The sequence below is a fragment of the Macaca fascicularis genome, chromosome 1 (assembly GCF_037993035.2).
Source record: "Macaca fascicularis isolate 582-1 chromosome 1, T2T-MFA8v1.1".
In the NCBI taxonomy this organism is placed as follows: Eukaryota; Metazoa; Chordata; class Mammalia; order Primates; family Cercopithecidae; genus Macaca; species Macaca fascicularis.
Genome location: NC_088375.1, coordinates 21,210,646 through 21,231,337, shown reverse-complemented (window position 1 = coordinate 21,231,337; position 20,692 = coordinate 21,210,646). Strand labels below are relative to the sequence as shown.

The window sequence follows — 20,692 nt, the reverse complement described above, 5'->3', positions numbered from 1 at the left end:
AGGCTGAGGTGGAAGAATTGCTTGAGTCCAGATGTTTGTGACCAACCTAGGCAACATGAGGAGGCCCCGTCTCTACAAAACCGTATTAAAAAAAAAAAAAAAAAAAAAAAAAAAAAATTAGGCTGGGCGCAGAGGCTCATGCCTGTAATCCCAGCACTTTGGGAGGCCAAGGTGGGAGGACTGCTTGAGCCCAGAGTTTGAGACCAGCCTGGCCAACATAGCAAAACCCCATCTCTACAAAAAATACAAAATCAGCAGGGTGTAGTCCCGGCTACTTGGGAGGTTGAGGCAGGAGGATCACTTTAATCCAGGACGTTAAGACTGCAATGAGTTGTGATTGTGGCACTTCATTGCAGCCTGGGTGACAAAGTGAGACCCTGTCTCAAAAGAAAAAAAAAACAACAAAAACTTAGCTGGGCATGGTGGTGCATATCTGTAGTATTAGCTACTCTCAAGGCTGAGGTGAAAGGATTGCTTGAGCCTAAGGATTCGAGGTTACGGTGAGCTATGATCATGCCACTGCACTCCAGCCTGGGCTACAGAGTGAGACCCTGTGTATGTTAAAAAAAAAAAAAAAAGCCCAATTTATTATTTTTTATTTGACCTCAGGTTCACAAAAATAGATTATTCATAATCCCTCATTCATGATACTTTCTCATCATTGATCCATTCACAGCCTACTTTTATTTAGTTAGCTGGATATTTTTATATCCAGTAGTTTTTTCATTACATCATAAACACCTGAGATACCCTACTCCAAACAAACAGAAGAGCAACAATAACCTATATCTAACCATACTCTCCCTCTCCTATTCTACCCCACTTCCTTCCACCACCGGAGTCCTGTACAGAACACACACTTGCTTTCCTTTTTTATATAATTCCCTTCCATCTATATGTTCTCAAATCACACACACACACACACACACACAATTCTTAACGTTATACAAAGGAATTTCACGTATAAAATCTTTGGAGATTTACCTTTTATTAATATCTTATTAATAAGATTCATCCATCTTGTTGTATGTTACTGTAGCTCATTTTTATTATAATATAACATTCCACTGAGCCATAGTTATCCTCCCATTCTCTCATTGATGAAATTTTGGGATTTTACAGGGTTTTAACTTTGTTAACCAGTGCTGTAATGAGCATTCTCATACATGCCTCTTGCTGTAGATATGGAGTGTTTCTTAGGTATATATCTAGGCATATAGGATAGGTGACTAACATTAGAAAATGATATCTGACTAGTTTTCAAAGTGTAGAGCACTGTATAAAGATTCTCTCTGTCCACATTGTCTTACACTGAATATTGTAGACTTTTAAAAAAATTTGTGTATCAAATGGGTATAAAATGGTGGGTCATTGTTTTCATGGTTTGCACACACCTAATGCTAATGATGGTAAATATTTCCCTGTATTTGTATTGGCTTTATGAGACCCTTTTCTGTAAAGTGCCTGTTCATAACTTATATCTATTTTTCTATTGGTTGTTTGCATCAAAGGCACATAATCGAACAGATCTGGTGAACAACAGTATGTAAGAGTATGGAGACAGCATGCTATAATCAACAAATTAAGTTTCATAAACACTCATATATGTATGTGTGCACGTGTATATGTGTATATGCAAGTGTATGTGTGTGCATGAAGAAAGGGAGAGAGAATTTTACCTCTTTAAAAAATAAATATAAATTCGTTGTATATGACCATGGAATATTTACAGAAATCTCCCATGTGACTGTCATAAAACAAATTTTAACAATTCTTAAAGGAAAGATTTTATAGAGTACATTCATTTTAATAAAATTACAAATAAAGAAAAGATGGCATAAAATCTCAGCTGATTAGAAATTAAGAAAAGTATCCTTATAAAGCCATTGATTCAAAATTGAAATTACAATCTCTAGAAGGCAATTAAGAGCGTGCTTTATATTTTAACCTATAGAAAATGTCTAAACTTCTACTCAGAGAAAAATTTTTAATAAATGTTACTTAAATGTTTAAGGTTTAGTAAAAATAAAAATGTCTATCTTAAAAAATAGATAATAAAAACAAAGGAGCTTAGTACTCAATTTAAGAACGTTATAAAGGAACAAAAGGATTTTTAAAAAGTAGTAGAGGAGAATGAATAAATACATGTCACAATTAGTCAGAACAAAAAATGTTGGAAAAGATTAATAACTCCAAAAACTGTTCATTTCAAAGAAGTATTAAATAGACTCTTCACAATTCTGTTTAAGGAGTGAAGTGAGAGAGAGAGTAAAAGTATAAAAACAAAAGGAAAAGGAAACATAATTATAGATAAGGAAGAAATTCTGAAAATTAGAAAATAATACAACATGCAACTCTGCAGGGCCACATTTAAAAACCTAGAGACATACAATTTACTAGTAAGATATAAATTAATAAAAATGACCTGAGAAGAAACAGAGAATATAAACAGGCCTGCACAACATAGAAGAGTTTGGAAAATAGTAAAAGTTGCATTATTTACCTTCAATATAATTTAAACAATATTGAAGGTAAATAACACAGCTTTAACAATAGCATAAACATAGAAAAACACAAATAATAAAGAAACAATGAAAAACATAGAAAGTTCTATAATTAATTGTATGGAGAAAGTCCAACTTTAATACTAAAATCTGAAAACGTTACAGAAATGAAGACCTGAATATGTCGTGGAAACTTTTAATTTTATGAGGAAAAAAAAAACATGAGCATCTAGTCAGACAAGAAAGAAAAGAAACAAACAAACAAACATCAATAATTACAAATAAGTAAAAAAAAGCCAACAAACACATAAACTGTTGACTACAAAGGGTAAGAAATATCTATGGACTCAGACTTCTCCTTTTAACATTAACTACTAGAAGATAATAGATCAGTAACTATTGAGTACAAAGAAAATCACTGTAACTCAAGAATTCCATATTCAGTGGAGTTGTAATTCAAATATTAAGAAAAAGATATTCACAGACATAAAAGGACTAATACCAATTCTGAAAGTGTTTACTTTAATTCATGTGCTACTACTTGATAGATGAATCAGTATAAAATAATAAAGATGAAAAAGCTGGAAGCATACACCAATCTAAATAATTGTTGAAGATATGTTTCAAAAAACGAATGAAAAGAGAAAATTTCTCATACAATGAAAAATCCAGGAGATAGAGGAAAAAAAAAAGATGTCCATTTTACTTTTTATATGATGAGGTTTGAATTTTAACTACTATAGATGATGTAACATTTAAGTCCCAAAGGCTTAGTCCTTAGACTCTTTTTCTTTTTGATCTATACTCACTTATTCGATTATCTCATCCAGTCCCTAGTTTAAATAGTATCAGTAGGCTGTTGACTTCCAAATTTATATCTCTAGAACTGACATCTCCTCTGACTTTAAACTTATAGATTTTTATCCATATCTTCATTTGGGTTTCTTATAGGCATCTCAAATTTAGTATGATCAAACCAAACTTAGGTTTCCCCATCCACAGTCTAAGCTCTCAGTCTTCTACGCACAATCCATTAGCAAATCCTGGTGTCTTTACATTTAATATATCCAGAATTTCACCATCTCTCATCACCTGTGCTGTTAACACCCTAGTCTACTTTGTTTACCTAGATTGTTATAAGACAGTCCTAGAAAGTTTCCTCCTCCTACAGATGCTCCCCACACAAGAGCTAGTAATCTTCCTAAAATATGCATTATATTCCTGCTCTGCTCAGTGTCTTCACGTATCCTTTAGAGTTATTCCAAAGCCCTTTGTATCCCTGCATAACCCAGTGCCCTTCTCCACCTTCTCTGACCTCAAGTACGACCATTCTCCCTGTTTGTTCTCTTGCTATAACTGCACTCAGATCTCTACACATGTTCCCACCACAGGCACTTTGTCATTTCTCTTTCCTCTATCAGGAACGCTCTTTCCCGTAGACAGCAAGCACAGCTTATTCATCTTTGGATCTTCACTCACAAGTCACCTTATGGGAGAGGTCCTCTCTAACCACCTTTCTAAATTAAAGCTCAGCCTTCATTTCATATCTTCTTATCCTGATCTATTTTTTTTTTGTCTTCACAGCACTCATTACTAATATATTATTTACTTTTGAATATTTATTGGCTGAATATTGCTAAAGGTAAACTATCTGGGCTTAGAAACTGCTGAATTACCAGTGCCTAGAATGCCTTGAACAGTGCCTAGCACATAGCAGCACCCAATAAATAATTTATTAAGCGAGTAAATAGGGTAATTACCAGTGCCACACACACACACACACAGAGCTCCATTCCTAAGAGCATTATTGACTGAATACTAATTCTGCAAGATAATTAGGAAGAGATATGTCAAATAAGCTTTGGAAATATAGGGTTAAGTAAAATTACTTGGATTCTTGATTCATTCAATACATATTTATGAAGTGAAGTGTCTACTATTTGTCTAAAACAGGCAGATATGGTGACTATTGGAAAGACAGACAAGTTCCCACTTTTATGGAGTTTATATTCCAGCTACAAAAACAGCCATAAATCAAATTATTACACATGTAACTATGCAATTGTCATTGTAACCAGTGCTACAGAAGAAAAGCACAGGATGCTCTAAGAGTTTAGAATGTAGACCTCATCTATATTCTAGGTTTCTGTAATGATATTATATTTAATTTGTTAACCAGAAGAATTATGAGAGATTATCCAGGTGTGTGGAGATAGAGAAAAGAGCTCTGGCAGAAGGAATCATTTGTGTGAAGTCCTGAAGCTGGAAGGAACTTGGTACATTCACTGAACTAATCAAGTCAGAGTGTCATGAGGTTAGTAGGGGTCAGAGTGTAGGAGTTCATGAGCTGGTGTTAAGAATTTGGAATTTGGTCTAAAAGCAAGGGGAAATCACTGAGTAGTTTTAAGCAGGACTTCTCATAGTCCTTAAAATAGGAGTATGAATTGTAAATCTCTAAGAAGCACTTTCTCAATTTATTTAATGACAGAAACTACTTTTTGTAGAACCTCTTGATGGTACTATTACCCTGTAATATATTCATATTCTGGAAAATATACAACAGAAAAGCGAAAATTATCAGGGAAAACATATTTTAAGTAGAAAAACGATAAGAAAGCATAAAAAGTAACATATATGAGACTTTACAGCTCAGTTGGATCCATGAATATGTAAAGATTCCATTGTCCTATTATAAGGCAAAATCCACATTTAGTTCCAAAGTCCAAATTCAATTTTGTGCTGTCAATAAAGATTAATATAATATGGCTACCATGAGACTAAAGCTTTCCACTTCTAATTATTTACCCAAGAGGAATGAGAACGTACTTCCACACAAAAACTTAAACACAAAAGTTCATAGAAACTTTATTTATAATACTAAAAACTGGAAGTAATCCAAATATTCATTAAGAAGTGACTGAATAAACAAACTGTGGTATATCCCATACAATAAATGTCATATAGCAGTAAATAGGAATGCTCTGTCTTTGTGCCACTGCACACTTGGCACATCATGCAGCATCCAGAACATAATAGATGATCAGTAAATACAGAAATAATTTAATTAACACAAATAATACATTTGTTTTAATGGACATATAGAACTTTGTATATAACCTAAGGCAAATATATATTCATGCAGTTGACCACAAAGAAAACGAACTCGAAAACTCTCTTAAGAACGATGCAGTTAAGCCAAAAAATAACAAAAGACGATGACAAAGTTGTAACAACTTGACAAAAAAATGTAAACACTGATTTGAAGGGGAAATAAAAGACCAAAAAAGGGAGGAGCAAAAATATGCAAATTCAGAAATGAAAAAATGTTATAATTACAAATATAGTTAAAACTAAAAAAATTTTTAAGAAAGTTTAAATACACAGTGTAACAATTAATTTGAAAAATATAGATGAAATAGACATTTCCAGGAAATTTTAAATTATCAAAATTGATTCCAGATCAGTCAGAAAATTTGAAAAGACCAATAATGGAGGATATTGGAAACATCAAAGAATTATATTAGAAAAGGAAAAAGCAAGCACAAACAGAAATTATACACCAATATCATTTATGAATTTAGATACAAAAAATCCAAATAATGCATTAGCAAAGAGTCATACAAGACATTTTAAAAAATTAATCATGATGAAGTATGGTTTATTCCAAAAAGGCTAGGTTGAATCAAAAATAGCAATAAATATTACTTATGTATTTTTATTAAATATTTAACCTAAGCAAAGCTACTGTTCAGTAGATTTTTACCTTTAATCTATTTATGTTACTTAAAAGAGAAAAAAATTGAACAATAATTATAAAATATGTATTTAATAAAAATAAACAATTTATAAAATTCTAAGTAAAATAATAATAGAACAAAAATGCCTAAAAACAATAAAGAGTTTGAAATAAAAATTAGTAACAAACAAAATTACATGTGGAAGTAGTGACCATATTTACTTGAAGATGGAAACTGGAGAAATGCCTGCTGTCATCACTAGTTAAACAGAATTCTAGAGTTTATGGCTAATTAAATAAAACCAACAAAAGACATACATGAATATGCATATGCATACACATATTTAATCAAAGAGATTCAATCAAAACTTAAAACAACTGGTCAGGTGTGGTGGCTCACGCCTGGAATTCCTGCACTTTGGGAGGCCAAGTAGGGTGGATCATCTGAGGTCAGGAGTTCAAGACCAGCCTGGCCAACATGGTGAGATCATATCTCTACTGAAAATATGAAAATTAGTTGGGCATGGAGGCACATGCCTGTAATCCCAGCTACTCAGGAGGCTGAGGCAGGAAAATCACTTGAACCAGGGAGGCTGAGGTTGCAGTGAGCCGAGATCATGCCACTGTACTCCAGCCTGGGCGGCAGGAAAAAAAAAGCAAAAAACAAAACTTAAAACAACTGTTAGAATTATTAAGAAGTTAAGAAAGTGGCTGGATACAAGATTAATATTAAACAGCTTTCTTTGATATTAACAAATCAGATAGAAGCTAAATTGAAAGGAATATCCTATTCATACACATCAACTGAATATGCATATGGTAACCAGAAATAAATAAATGTAAGAAAATGTGTGGGACTAACGAAGAATAGAACACAAGATCTTTCGTAATATTTGTATAATTCTAATATTTTTGCTGTTATTTTGGCATTTACTTTTATGCAGGCTATAAGACAGGAATCCAGCTTTTCTCCCCCTCAAAATAGGTAAATGGCCTCTGGTATTCACGCTATTTATTCCCTAACATTTTGAAAAATTAGATTTATCAAACAATAAATTCACATACATCTGGATACTTGGATATTTTTAAGCTACTTATGCTATGCTACTTATCTATTTGCATGTTTCTGAGCCAATATTAATTTTTAGAGAAAAATATTTGCTAGAAATTTTTAATCTACTAAAATAGTGGTTGATAACCTCTACTGTAAAACATAAATGAAAAATTATTGGGGTATTATTAAACAGATGTCAGAATTTTGAAGCCAGGTGGTCTTCTTTTGTTTGAGAAATCCTGTGTGTATGAGTCTAAGAAAGTGGATTCCTCACTGTCAGCATGTCCCCCCGACCCACTGCCTACCTTGCTTTTGAAACTGTTATTAAATAATAATGAGAAACTCATCTTAACAGGAAGTTTCACCTTCTATGTTCACTGACCTAGTTTGGAGCTCAGCAAGTTGTTGCTCAGCTTTTAAAAACACTGGTGACTCTCTCTAGAGGGTTTTAAAATACTAGTGCCAGGTGCTGCACATTCCTGCAAAAGCACCGCTCAGCATTTCCAGATGATTTCAACTCTTCCCTCGGCTGAAGCTAGCAGTTCTGTCAGTCTGTCCCCAAGGCAGCTAGGGGTCCCGCCAGGAAAGAAAAGAGTCTTGCTTATTTAATTTTGGTTTGCTTTAGAAAGCATATACACACAAATTTTAGTAAGCATCTATGAGAACTCATTTGTTAACCTAGTAGCTATTTCATTGTGCAAATATATATGGGCATCATCCTTCCTGTTTCCAAAGAGATATAACTGTACCCACGAACAGAACACATGCAGATTGGAAAGATTTCCTTTTATGAATCTAATCAGAACTTTTTTTATTATTCCATAGAATTCCTATTATTCCATAGAAGGAGCAGGTAGAATCTGGCATTCAGAAAAGTGACAAAGTTAAAAACTGGGCCAATTTACAGTGAATTTTAAGACAGGATAATGCAGACTTTCAAATCTAAAACTCTAAAATGAATCACTAGTTCAATGTATTATTATGTAAACTTAATTTCCTCTTAAGCACAACTTTGGATCTTATTTTCAAAGTGACTAATATATAAGAAAGGTCATGAAAGTTGTACATGGACCTTGACTTCAGTAACTAAATTTAGTTTTTTTCCACAATTATTTTTCAAGAAACAGTTGGGCTGATCACCAACAACTTCTATATTTTTGGCCAGATTCAAGTAATGAAGAATAGGATTGGACAGTGCTGTGAATAATTTTCTACCCAGGTTATCCAGGATCTTATCATTTGGGGGGATGATGGAACCCAGTGATAGTTGTTTTCAATCATGATTACGAATCATGAATTAGTGCTATCTACTTGTGGAAAACATAAATCGACAAAGTAAGATGATCTAATGTAATTGGCCTGTTTATTTTATAACATCTAATTGGGGGAAAAGAACATCATAATGTATATAGCAGCCCATCAGACAACGAATTTGGCCACCAAGATATCGGTATCAACATGAGAGCAAATAATTCACTTTGACAAATATTTATGGAATATATATTTTGTCTGGGCACCATATAAGGTGCAGGAGGTACAACGATTTTATTTCAACCATAAGAAGTTTACAATCTAGCTAGTGGGAAAGACACGTGAACCTATGAAGAGATCATCTTTCTGTAATATGGTAACTGACAAGTAAGGGAAAAAAAATTCTTGCAAAATTGTGATAAAGTGAAGTAACAGTATCCAAAAGGAAGAGCCAGACTCTGGAACCTGAGTCTTCCATGTATAACCTTGGACAAGATACTGAACTTCTTTAGGCTTCAGTTTTCTCATCTGTAAAAAGAATACTAGAACTTACCTTGAAAAAATTGTTGCATAGATTTAGAAGAGATTCTTTATGTGATGTGCTTACTTCTTAGTAGTCATTAAATAAATAGTAACTATTGGTAATATATGCTATTAATATAGAGAACATGCAAATCAAAACACAACTACTGAAAAGAGGAAAAGAAAAATTAACAATGTGTATGAAGAGATCACTCATAAAAGAATAAATACAAATAGTGTATTAGTCTGTTCTTATCCTGCTAATAAAGACATACCCAAGACTGGGTAATTTATTTTTTTTAAAAAAAGAGGTTTAATAAACCCACAGTTCCACATGGCTGGGTAGGCCTCACAATCATGGCACAAGGCAAGGAGGAGCAAAGTCACAACTTACATGGCGGCAGGCAAGAGAGTATGTGCGGGGGAACTGCTCTTTATAAAGCCATCAGATTTCATGAGACTTACTCACTATCATGAGAACAGCATGGGAAAAATCCACCCTTGTGATTCAATTACCTCCCAATGACACATGGGATTATGGGAGCCACAATTCAAGATGAGATTTGGGTGGGAACACAACCAAACCATATCAAATAGAAAATAAGAAAAGAGCATCAGTCAAACTTAACTTATAAAAAATAAAAACTAGAATGGTGATTTTTTTACCACAAAATTTACAGTTTATTTAAAATTAATACTTAACTGCAGCAAGACTGTCGTGAGATAAGCCATCAGAGGCAGCACCAGTGACAGTGCAGAAACTTGTAAGCTTTCTGAAAAGGAATTTGTCAACATGTATCAAAGACCTTCAAAATGTTTCTATCGCTATTGGCCCAATAATTCTACTTCTAGTTTAAATATGCCCATTACACTGTGCTCTCTAAAATTATAACTTTTTATAACAACCTAGATATAGAATAGAAAAATGGTAAAAACTTTATGCTACATCCATAAGATAGACCATCATGCAGTGATAAACATAAAACTTGGCAACAATTTTTTAATCATATAATTATGATTTAAAAATTAGGAGAGGCTAGGCACAGAGGCTCATGCCTGTAATCTTAGCACTTTGGGAGTTCAAGGAGGGAGGATCACTTGAGCGCAGGCGTTCAAGACCAGTCTGGGCACCATAGTGAGACCCCATTTCTACAAAAAATACAAAAAAAAAAAGTAAAGAAGGTACAAACTTGTTATTATCAGTGTAATCTTCGCTATGTAAAAATGTATGTGCATTAGTAAGCTATTGCTGCATAATGAACTACTTCTCCCCCAAAACTTAATGATTAATCAAAAAGCCATTTATTTCACTCATCATTCTGCAGGCAATTTAGGCTGTGCTCAGCTGGGCAGTTCTTTACATCTAGGTTTATCTCAGCTGGGCTTGTTTGGGCACCTTTGATTTTAGCTGGCATGGCAATTCGGAGTGGGCTACTCTAGAATGATCTCAGATTGGATGATTTATCTGTTCTTCAAATGATCTATTCTTCAGCAGGCTAGCTTGGGGTTGTGCTCATAGTGTATCTGGGCTTCAAGAGAGAGCAGAAATGTGCAAGGCTCAGAATAGGCACACCATCACTTACGCCACATTCTATTTTCCAAACTAAGTCATGACAAGAACTAAAGGGGTGGAAGGAAGAGATTCTATCTCTGGATAGAGGGAGCTTCAAGGTCACATATCAAGTGGCAAGAATACAGGCAGGGATGGAAAATTGGGGGAATTTTTGTAATTAAGCAATCATACCATGCATAGAGAAAAGTTTAGAAGATATTACACTAAAATATTGACATTGTATTCTGAATGGTAGAATTATTGATAATTTTTTGTTTTGTATACTTTTCTGTTTTTCACCTTTTCTATAAATAAGCAAGCTTTATTTTTATAAGTAGATAAAAATAAATATGTAAAAATTTTTACCCACTCTACATAAACCTGGTGATATAGACACATCAAAGTAATTGTGGGGTCACAGAAGGAGATATTTGGCATAGTCTGAGGTGGATGATGGAGAAAGCTTCTCGAGGGGATAACATTTGGTCTGGGCATTCAAAGAAGTATAAGGAGGATTTTGCTAAGCCAAGGAAGATAAGGGCGTTCTAGGACAAGCATACGTGTGAGAAACAACATATTGTTTAGTAAAATCAAAGAGCTAAAATAATGACAGGTAGAGATGACCCAGAGAGGAGCTGTGAGAAAATATAGAATGGGTCCAGAAGAGAAACCTGTGCAATTTGAGGGGAGAGAACTGAAAGGAAATGGGGAGGGCTGGGGGTTGTGCTGGGGGTAAGCTTACGTTTTACTGACTGAAAGTTAGCTATGGAAACCTAGCCCTTGAAACTCAGAGCTGGATAATTTTGAAATGGGATTCTTTTTATGGTCTTAAACATATTGTTATGGTCATGTCAACACTGGTGCTGAAGAGGGGAATTTGCTTATAGCTGAGATCAAAACTCCCAGAAAAATAAGGAGCAAAAGTAAAAGTAAAAGGTTGGCCATCTATTTTCTCAGCAGCATCAACTATCCCTCCTTCCCCTTTCGAAGCATAGAGAATCTGAGCAACTGCCTTGCTATGGAAGATTTTTAGAGCAGGATTAATCAGCACCTGCTGATTAAATTTTGGGCTATAAAATTGCAATATAGCTGTCACAGTTCTAGTGACTGTAGTCCATGTTATGTGTTTTCCAATGAAGTGCTTAATTAAAATGAATGCCTAGATATTTAAATTCCTTGAACCAATCAATCAGCTGGTTGTTTATGACTTAATCAAATGGCCCCATTTGTCCCTAGTGTGTTGTGGTATATAATGTAGTTTGTGGCTTCTAAACCAGAAGTTAACCTATACTCCTGAGAATTGAGTTCACAATCTCATGAGCACCTAACTTTATCAAAGGAGATAAATGCAGCAAAACACACTAACTGCTACGTTAATGAAGACATGAACAACAGAAGATAATGTGTGGTAATCCAATCACTGGCTTCAAAATGCCTCCTCTCCCAGTACATTCTCAACCCTTTCCTATTTTTAAGAAGTCTCAGGTTGGGTGTGGTAGCTCATGCCTGTAATCCCAGCACTTTGGAAGGCCAAGGCAGGAGGATCACTTGAGCACGAGAGGGTGAGATTGAGCCTGTAGTGAGCCATGATTGTGCCACTGCACTCCCACTTTGGGTGAAAGAGCAAGAGTTACAGAGGAAAGAAAGAAAGGAAGAAAGGAAAGGCAGGAAAGGCAGGAAAGGCAGGAAGGAAAGGAAGGGAAGGAAGGAAAAGAAGGAAAGGAAGAGAGAAAGAGAGAGAGAGAAAGAAAGGAAGAAAGAAAGAGAAAGGAAGAAAGAAAGAAAGGAAGGAAGGAAGGAAGGAAGGAAGGAAGGAAGGAAGGAAGGAAGGAAGGAAAAAAGAAGTCTCAGTAATTAAACATTTATGTTGCATGAAAAAGCAATTGACACCAGTGAAAAAATCCTTTTACTTCCTTCTGCAACTTTTTTTCTTTTGGCTTTTAATGATGATGGGCAGAGAACTGAGAGAAATGGAATTGTTTCTTTTAATGATAAATTAATTTTAATTGGCATTGCTAGATTTAGCAAATAAAAACTACAGGATGCCCAGTTAAATTTGAATTTCAGATAAATGGTGAATACCTTTTTAGTATAAGAATGCCCTAAACTTATATTTGTTTATTTGTTGTATTTTATTAGGCAACCCTAATTTTAAGGCTTTGCTAAGATCACAAAGTCCTTCTTTAGAGACACTATGGGACTACTAATAGGCAAGGGAGAATACAGACGTGAGGTAAGACCGGACCATGCTCAGTTATGGCAGAACAAACGCAGAACTGTTTTCTTGAGCCCCAAGTAGGTTATCTTCCATGAGGACACCCTAGTACACTTTGGCTGGGCAAGTCATTTGATGAATTTCACAATCTTCCAAATGAGTCCATGGAATTTTAGGTAGCATACCCAGAGAGAAATAAATTTCTTTAGACCAAACTACAAATTAACAAATTTGAGAGCCAACATTTTGACTGCTGGCAGCTATCCAGTCCAAATGTACAGTTGAGCATGGTGGCTCACACCTGTAATCCCCACAATTTGGGAGGCCGAAGTAGGAGTTTAAAAAAATCAGGACTTTATAAAAACACAAAAATATGAACTGCCAATGAAAATGTTCACTTTAAGAAATATAACTAACTTAGAAAGAACCCCCTATACATCAACTAGAGCAACCATAAAATAGAATTTGGACACTAATCTTCAATTTCTTCCTCATTAAAAAATTAGAAAAAAAATTTTTGCTAGATTGGTTAAGACAAGAGAAAAAATAATCTCAGTTGTAGAAACAACCAGAGTTTTCTTCTTCCATCTAGTCCTAATTTTGGAGATTCTGCCACATATTACATTCTGTTCTTGTCCCATACTTATCTCTCTGGGATGATGTTTCCATGTTTCAAGGTCTTTATTACTATGTAAAGATTTTTCTTAGTATCTATTTGCAATTGCTCCTTGTTTTTTTCTCAGCTTTAAGTCCTGAGTGTTTTCCAAGTATACTGCTAAGGAGGTTTGCTCCTTCCAATACACTCTGCCAAATGTGTGCTAATTACTTACCACATTAGGAATAGCTTCGCTATTTGTCTGCTTGGTGCTACAGCTCAGCTTTCTAGTCCTCACTGCCTGTGCAATCAGCATTCTTCTCCACCAGATCTATATACACCAGGGTGAGAGGAGGGTGTTTCTCACCTTTTGGGGAGGAAATATTTATTAAGAGTCTGATTTGAAAATAAATTTCCCACAGAACAGAAACACTGTTTCTGAAACACATTTCATCCATTCATTCCTCCACAAATTATTATTGAGCGCCTGTTATGTGCTAAGCATGATACTAGGCCCTGGGAACATAACTGTGAACAACAAAAAAATGTGGAAGTCTAGTGTGGAAGACAGCTATTTATACAACCATTCCAACAGTGTCAAATGTTGTTGATAGAAAATGATCAAGTTGACATGTGAGAACGCCACAGAGGGACTCTGAGATTAGGAAAGACTTTTTGGAAGAAATGATATTTAAGCTGAATAGTATTTAGTAAACTTAAAAGAGTGTGGAAAAGGGATGTATCAAACAGCACGCGCGAAGGTCCCTAAGGAGAGATGTAGAGGATGATATAATTGTGGAAATGAAAAGAATATAAAGGAGTCTTCAGTAGATCCATAAATATCTATGGAGTGCCTACTATATGCCGAGCATTGCTCTACAATCTGGAGGTACAGCTTTGAGTATTACATACACCGAGGAGGAGCTTAAATCCTGGTAGAGGAAGACAGACAACAAATAGGGAAGTATTAATAAGATAACCCCATGTATTGACAAGTTCATTTTAAAAATATAAGGTAATGAGATACAAATGAGTGGTTTGGGGGTAGGGCTGCTTTAGCTAGCCTTTAGCCAAGGTAGTCAGGGAACATGTCTTTGAGGAGGTAACATTGTGGTGAGGGCTGCATGTTGAGAAGCAGCAGCCGAATTGAGGTTTGGAAGGGCAAGAATGTCATGAGACAAGGAAGTTCTCAAGAGCTTTGAAAGCCATGTTAAGAGCTTAGGCTTTATCCTAAAGGCACTGGGAAAATAGTAGAGACTTTTCGGCAATGGAGTAATATTTTATTAAAATAGTGATTATTTTGGTTTTGTTGTAGAATCTGGATTGGAGAGGAACAAAACAGAATCTGGTGGGTGAGTCTGAGGAATGGAGAAAAACAATTGGGCCAAACAATTATAGAAGACAGAGTTGACAGGTGTGTTGATTGAATTGTTGTGGAGGATAAGGGAAAGAGGGATGAGGGAAGGCTTTTTTCTTTTCTATCACATGCAACTGGGCGGGCTGGTGGTAATATTTGCTTTGAAGAGGAGATGAAAATGATGAGTTCTATTTAAGAGGAATTGAGTTTGAGGTGCCTATAGTATACCCTACTGGAGTACCCAGAAGGCAGACAGATTCATGGGTCTGGGACTCTAAAGAAAAGTCTGGGTTGGATAGATGGACTTGGGAGTTATCAGAAGAGCAGACAATTAAAGCCAAGGGAGAGTGGGAATTATGAAAATAGAGCCTTGAATATAGCCCTAAGGACAACCAGACTGTGGCTGCTCAGGAGTATGACAGTTTTCCATGGTTGATATTATGCACACTAGACATCCTCTAAACACATCTCCTGGCAGTTGTTAAAATACCTGTCTAGTGCATGATGACTTTCATCCTACAAAAGTTATTAAATACCAAGCATGCAACAGGTCCTGCGTTAGGCAAGGTATAACACGTTAAGCATACCTCTAGAAAAGAAATGTGTAGAGTAGGCCAAGTATGTGAATAGGATAACAAGGATATGAGGATTTTCCCTGCATATTGATTAATAACAACAATAAAGAGTAATTGAGTACCTTTGTGTCAGGCACTGCATCAAACATTGAATGGGCTTTTATTCCTGAGCCCAAGAAGCTCACAGACAATGGCAGAGTCATTCAGATAGGAATTTAATAGTAGCACACTATGGTATATGAAGAGATAGGTAAAGGATACTGTGGGACATGGAAGAGAGGGTGGTGGAAATGGTCCCTATGGAGAAAAGATGATGATACAAGGTTATAGGCCAAATTCCTAACCCTAGGACACAGACAGGTAGTTTCAAGTAATTATACTAATCCTTACCAGTACTCACAAGGATAAGGCCCTTAAAACTCTCTAGGGTTCATAAAATATTTGTGACCTGGCGGGTATTTTGAAACTGTTTTCAAATACTACAGTACTAAAAGCATTATATGGTATTGATACAAAATAATTTAACTAAATGTCAGCTCACTACCTCCTAGCCCAGATCAGGTAGCTGAACAGGAATCTATGTTCTAAGTAGGAAAGCCAGAGACTGCTTTAAGGAACTGCTGATAACTTGTTCCCTGTAGCTGGGTAAACATGTGACATTAAATTTCTCTAGCCCAAAGATCTCTTACCTGTAATCTAGGTTAATGGATATGATAATTTCTACATTTTGAGATGATCCAGAAACAGACCAAGTATTCATGAGATCCTGAGTGTTCTTGTTACCCTGGTAGCACTAACATACACTTCTAGATATACCTTCAAGTCAGGCATTGCATTTGAAATACATGAGACTGGGCATTACATCTTGGGATATCTGTTGACTTATCCAATGAATTAATAACATTATTTGCACTACCAATGAATAAACTTATTGAATAGAAAGTACAAGCAAAACCATGTTTTTGGTGGGGCTGGCTGAGATCTCCATCTGATGGATGTGGATAAAGAAAAACAATAAGAAAAACAACACAGTTGACCTTTGGACAACATGAGGGTTAGGGCAGCTAACACCCCACACAGTTAAAAATCCACGTCTAACTTTTGACTCCCTCAAGACTTAACTACTAAAAACCTACTGTTGACCAGAAGCCTTACCCATAACATAAATAGCCGTGACACATATTTGGTATGTTGCAGACATTATATACTGTATTCTTAGAGTAAAGTAGGCTAGAGAAAAGAAAATGTTCTTAAGAAAATCATAAGGAAGAGAAAATATATACTATTTATTAAGTGGAATTGGATCATCATAAAGGTCCTCATCCTCATCTTCATGCCAAGTAGGCTGAGGAGGAGGATAAAGAGAAGGATCTGATCTTGTTGTCTCAGTGGTGGCAGAGGCAGAAGAAAATGTGCACGTAAGTAGATATATGCAGGTCAGACCCCTGTTGTTCAAGTGCCAACTGTATGTAGAAGCAGAACCCAAATAGCCTAAGGTTGGCATTATTAATTAGCAAAAGTTATTAGTAACCAGGTGATAAGGTTGCATTTTCTCTGGGGTAAGGAATTGTTTCTAATCCTAACAATGCGATGTTATTTAGAGTCTAACAATTCTGGCTGAAGCCAACATATTAACACTAACTCTGCCTTTCACATTACTTTTCCAGTCCAGCCTTTCCAAATAAATCAAGACATTTGTTGATTAACCTCAGCATAAATTTTCAGTTATTTTTGGTGTACTAATAGCCTACTCAAGTCACACAGGATTAAGTAAAGGGAAGGCAATAATGCCACCTTTGGACACACCAAAAGGGTTAATGAAGGACCAGCCAGACAGTTGAAGAGCTTACAGAGTGAGCCAAGAGAGAGAATGTAAGAGTGAATATAATGGCATTAGTTGAATAGTCTACAGAGATTTGGGGCTCTAAGGGCTAGACCCTGCTGTAGCAGGACCTACCAAAAAGATGTTCAGAGCAATTATTGCCCAATATAGACTGGAATATTCTGCTGACTTTTTAAGCACAGGAAGGTCAGACCCATCTGTTCCATCCTATGGAGCAATTTTGGAGTTAGGAAGTGTCTGTCCTTATTGTCCAGCTCCTTTAGTAAGAGATCCTCCTACTGAACAGCAGCAATCATGCCAGAAAGACCTAACTTCTTCTGAGTTTTGAGCTAGTTTTCTCTTTTGGCTGCCTTCTCATGAGCCTCAGGAATATGGATAAATGAAAAAGTGTACTTTTCATTCTCAAAAGTCGATAAATATAAACCTCTAACAGCCACACCAAACATTTTGTCTAGTACAAAAATGAATCTGGACATTTTACAATCACATCCATGAAATGGGAAGAGCATCACCTGCCCCTCTGAGCTCAGGTGCTGTATGAGAACTGCAGCCATCGTGCAGGGCACGGTTTTCTCTGAGCACAAGCTCTCTGAAGGCTGGTGGGATTCCTCCCACCACCGCACAAATCTCTGTTGCCAAGTAATGCCAATGAACTTCAAAAATCTAGAGCAAGCAAGTGTAGTTCAGTACATTTTTTAAAATTCAGATTCATTACCATAAAAATGAGCCACTTCTCTGTCGCAGCTTGCAATTCTCTCTGACATACAATTGACTGATCAGAAGACCTGTGCTTTATAGTAGGAGACTTTTTGCATCCCTCTTTGATCTGATTTCCCTCGATTTAATAGACAATTATAGGCTCTTTAAATCCCAAAGGTTCAGAGACAGCAAATAATTACCAGTAGTAATTTTAGAATAAAGTCAATCTAAATGAGTTCAGTTAAATTATGCAATACTAAGTAGTGGCTTTTTTAATTTTAAACAAGGACAGCTAACCAAAACCCCAAACAATCGTTATGCTGCCTCAAATTTTTCCTGACAGCTGCCTGTTAAACTTCTGACCTGTTAGTAAAAATCTGCACGCCATCTACCAAAGGGATACACACATGATTGCAAACTTCTGTTCTAAGGACATTAAATAAATTATTTCTTTAAGATCATATGGCAGATCTATAATTAATTAAACCCACCATGATATTACGGCAAAATAATTTAGCTTTTCTAAAAAGGTAAATGTAATTTGCCGATCTGGTATTTGGAAGAAAGCTTTGCCCAAAATCAATTCCTTTAGTTTCTAGAGAATAGAAACTAGAGGCAATCTCATTTTAATTATATCTCTTTATTGCTAACAAAGGAATGATTTATGCAATTAAATTAACTGGCTAGAAAATTATTCTCAGCTGGGCTGTCCTAATTCTTTGCTTTCTGAATTGCAGGCTCTTATACTTTCCTATGTAGATTAATTTTTCTGATATGCAAACAATGCCTCCTGTGTGCGTCTTTTCCTTTTTTTTTTAATTCAAAAGTCTCCTTTTCTTCTTGCCAATGACATGAGTAATATTTGTTGAATTGTTGGGCTTTGACTAGTTTTTTTTCTTTTTAATGTTGAAAAGATGAAAAAGATCTTTTTTTCCCAGTCTCATTATTCCAGAACAGAGCAAGAGTTGAGGGTTTCTTATCGGTGGTACTGGAACAGCAGCAGGAACATGGAAAAATTGGAAAAATGTCACACGCTGCAAAATTTGAAAGCAGTTTCAGCAGCTCCAAAAGTTGTAAATTAGCAAATGCTTTTAGGGTCATCTTTCCTCACTGCTTCCCTCTGTCTCTGCCTTCTCTACACCTCTCTACCCACATCCTAGTCCCTCTCTGTCTGTCCCCATTATTTTTTACAAAACGCAACCAGGTAAATAATGCATTACAATATCAGCAGTCACAAGTCAACATTTATAGAGTGACCTCAGTGAGCAGAACACTGAATGAGATTGGGTGGGAGTCAGGGTTACAAAAAAATTCAAACACACTCCTCTGTCCGTAAATAATTGATGATACAGGAGTCAATTTTTGGTACACATTCTTATGAAACAAGATTCATTTCTGTATTCATGAATTCAAGATAGAATGATGACATTATTTGGGGACTGACAGCATTATTTAGGGCCTAAATTAATTTGGGTTATTTTCAAATATTCTATATATGTTGTTACTCATTCTTTTTAAGATAGGATGAGGCAAGGAGCTGCAAAATAAGCAGGCTGGTAAATGTTAAGACAATGTTAAGAAAATGACAGTAAGAGATCAGATGTACTTTTCAAAATTGAAAATAGTAGCATGCTTCTCTGTGCATTCACCTTTACTTACTAGTCCAGGAATGGCAACCTTCCTTTGTAAAGGGCCGGATAGCAAATATATTTGGACTTATGGTCCATATGGTTTCTCTCATAGCTACTGAACTCTGCTGTTACAGCAGGATAGCAGCCACAGACAAAATGTAAGCAAATGATCATAGCTGCGTTTCAATAAAGCTTTATTTACAAAGTAGATAGTGGGCTAGTTTGACACATGGGCTGTGGTTTGCAAACACCTGCACTAGCCCCTAGCAACTGCTTTTTGCTTTGTCTGAGGAAAAAAGCCCTATCTATTTCAAAAATCAAAATCAGCAGGGCACAGTGGCTCACACCTGTAATCCTGGCACTTTGGGAGGCTGAGGCAGGAGGATCACTTGAGCACAAGAATTTGAGAACAGCCTGGGCAATATAGTGAGACACTGTCTCTACAAAGAAAAAAAAAATAGGTGGATGTGGTTGCACATGCCTATAGTCCCAGCTGCTCAGGAAGCTGTGGGAGGATTGCTTGAGCCCAAGAGGTCCAGGCTGAAGTGAGCTGTGATTGTGCCATTGCACTCCAGCATGAGTGACAGAGCAAGACCTTGTCTCAAAAAAATAAAAAATAAAAAAGCATTAAGTGGGCCCTAATATGTACAAGGCACGGTGCTAGGCCCTCAATCATGAATAACAGACAGTTTGCCTTCCAGAACCTCACGCTCTAGTAGATTAAACTTTTTAATGATTTAATGGTTTTCATGCATTAAACAGTTAATATTCAGTGGAATAAGTACTATGAGGAAAGTTGGGATTTTTTGTTTTTAAGTGCTGTGGGAGAAGAAAGAAAAAAGACAAACCACAAATAGAAGATATTTGCAAAGCATACAGCTGATAAAGGATAGTATCCAGAATTTAAAAATATACATCTTTGAAAGCAGTAAGGAAAAAAATAAGCAACCCAGTAGAAAAATGATCAAAAAATAAATAAATAAAAGGGGCAATTCACCAATGAGGAAATGTAAATAGCCAATAAACATATAAAAAGATGTTTACCCTCACTAGTAAACAAACAAAAAGGAAACCTGCAGAGCAATATCATTTCACATCCATCACATTGGCAAACATTAAGAAGCCTGTAGTCCCAGCTACTCGGGAGGCTGAGGCAGG

General features: G+C 35.8%; 1 non-coding gene across 1 annotated transcript; it reads right to left on the bottom strand.

Moving 5' to 3' along the window:
- Positions 1 to 598: 598 nt before the first annotated feature.
- Positions 599 to 669, bottom strand: LOC123571089 (small nucleolar RNA SNORD113/SNORD114 family). Its single transcript, XR_006695257.1, has one exon. It is a non-coding gene; the product is annotated as a small nucleolar RNA SNORD113/SNORD114 family (small nucleolar RNA).
- Between the last annotated feature and the right edge of the window lie 20,023 nt (positions 670 to 20,692).